We start from the raw sequence: 2,500 nt of genomic DNA on the forward strand, positions 1-2,500 counted from the left end.
GAAAATTTGTCGAGGGGACACGCTGACGAAACAGCGCTGGTTCAGGCACGGCGGGCAGTGGTGGAATCGGCAGCGCCGACGAAATCGGCAAAGTCGGCAGAATCGGCAGCGCAGATTTTTCGACGAACACGGGCTGGACGGTGGACTGTCCAGGCCAGGCAGGAAAATTCGTCGAGGGGACACGCTGAGGAAACAGCGCTGGTTCAGACACGGTGGGCGCAGTGTTGGAATCGGCAGCGCCGAGAAAATCGGCAAAGTCGGCAGAATCGGCAGCAGGTGCTGGCGATGAGTCAGGACGGACTGGATAGTCCAAGGCTCGATGAGAAAGACCGCTGGTTTAGACACTGGGGCAGTGGCAGCCCGCGGGGCAGTGTCGGCAGACTCGGCAGCAGTGTCTGCCGATTCGGCAGCGTTGGCTTGTTGGCGCGGGGGGCCGATGCGAGTGGGGACTTGGGCAGCGGGCAGTGAAAGCAAGAGTTTCCCCGATGCTGCCGGGAAAAACGCTCCCCGGGATGGCCGGGTGAGATGACCCGGCGGCCCGCGACGGGTCATTCAATTCCATGCCCCGTCAACATAACTCCCGATGTACTGTTTGCTTTTTCGGAAGAAGAGATCCATCCCCCCATCCTCGGCCAGCCAAAAACGCTCCAATTAATGGCCGGGTGAGATGACCCGGCGGCCCGCGACGCGTCATTCAAATCACTGCCCTATCGGCTACAACTGCTGATGGGTGGGATTAGAGGCCTGCCATGGTGGTGAGGGGCGGCGAGGACCGTGAAAGCTAGAGTTTTTCAGAGGCTGCCGGGAAAAAGGCCCCTCGGGTGGCGGGGTGCGAGGACCAGGCGCGTCATTCAATTCTCTTCCCTATCAACTTGGCTCCCGTTGGCGGGATTGGAGGCCTACTGTTTGTTACAGGGCTAAAATCGTCAGGGGAAGAGCTGACGAAACAATGCTGGTTTGGATGCAGGGGGTAGTGTTGGAATCGGCAGCGCGGACAAAATCGGCAAAGTCGACAAAAAAGACTGTTGGTCTGGACATCGGGGCAGCGGCAGCCATGCCGACAGGGGGGGAAATCGGCAGCGCAGATTTGTGCAGCTGCAGGTTCGTCGGGGAAATCGGCAGCGCAGATTTTTCGATGAACATGGGCTGGAAGATGGACTGTCCAGGCCAGGCAGGGAAATTCGTCAAGGGGACACGCTGACGAAAGTAGGCTCGTCGGTGAAAATCGGCAGCGCAGATTTTTCGACGAACAGGGGCTGGATGCTGGACCGGCCGGGCCAGGCAGGAAAATTCGTCAGGGGGGCACGCTGACGAAAAGAGGGGCTGCCGCGTGGAAAATCGGCAGCGCAGATTTTTCGACGAACATTCGTCAGGGGGGCACGCTGACGAAAAGAGGGGCTGCCGCGTGGAAAATCGGCAGCGCAGATTTTTCGACGAACAGGGGCTGGATGCTGGACCGGCCGGGCCAGGCAGGAAAATTCGTCAGGGGGGCACGCTGACGAAAAGAGGGGCTGCCGCGTGGAAAATCGGCAGCGCAGATTTTTCGACGAACATTCGTCAGGGGGGCACGCTGAGGAAAACAGGGGCTGCCGCGTGGAAAATCGGCAGCGCAGATTTTTCGACGAACATTCGTCAGGGGGGCACGCTGAGGAAAACAGGGGCTGCCGCGTGGAAAATCGGCAGCGCAGATTTTTCGACGAACAGGGGCTGGATGCTGGACCGGCCGGGCCAGGCAGGAAAATTCGTCAGGGGGGCACGCTGACGAAAAGAGGGGCTGCCGCGTGGAAAATCGGCAGCGCAGATTTTTCGACGAACAGGGGCTGGATGCTGGACCGGCCGGGCCAGGCAGGAAAATTCGTCAGGGGGGCACGCTGACGAAAAGAGGGGCTGCCGCGTGGAAAATCGGCAGCGCAGATTTTTCGACGAACAGGGGCTGGACTGGCCGGGCCAGGCAGGAAAATTCGTCAGGGGGGCACGCTGACGAAAACAGGGGCTGCCGCGTGGAAAATCGGCAGCGCAGATTTTTCGACGAACAGGGGCTGGACTGGCCGGGCCAGGCAGGAAAATTCGTCAGGGGGGCACGCTGACGAAAGTAGGCTCGTCGTGGAAAATCAGCAGCGCAGATTTTTCGACGAACAGGGGCTGGACGCTGGACTGGGCCAGGCAGGAAAATTCGTCAGGGGGGCACGCTGACGAAAACAGGGGCTGCCGCGTGGAATGGCAGCCTACACGCAGATGCGAATTCGGCAGCGCACGATGGCTTGAGCAGGTCATGGGTTCGACTTGGCGCGATCTGAAACCTGGACGAGGGACTGTCGACGCTGGACGAGCCAGCGCGGTGGCCTGTCGTGCCCCGTTCAGGGGGGGCCTGCCGCGGAGACAGCCCTCGCGGGCTCGACAGCGCAGGCCAGCGTCCCCGACGTCGCTGGCCGCGGCAGGCGAGCTGCCGGGGTTCCCGCATTCCTACAAGAAAACGTCGTGCTTTCCACATGAAACCAAT

This window comes from Populus nigra, chromosome 2 (genome assembly GCF_951802175.1).
Source record: "Populus nigra chromosome 2, ddPopNigr1.1, whole genome shotgun sequence".
NCBI classification, from domain to species: Eukaryota; Viridiplantae; Streptophyta; class Magnoliopsida; order Malpighiales; family Salicaceae; genus Populus; species Populus nigra.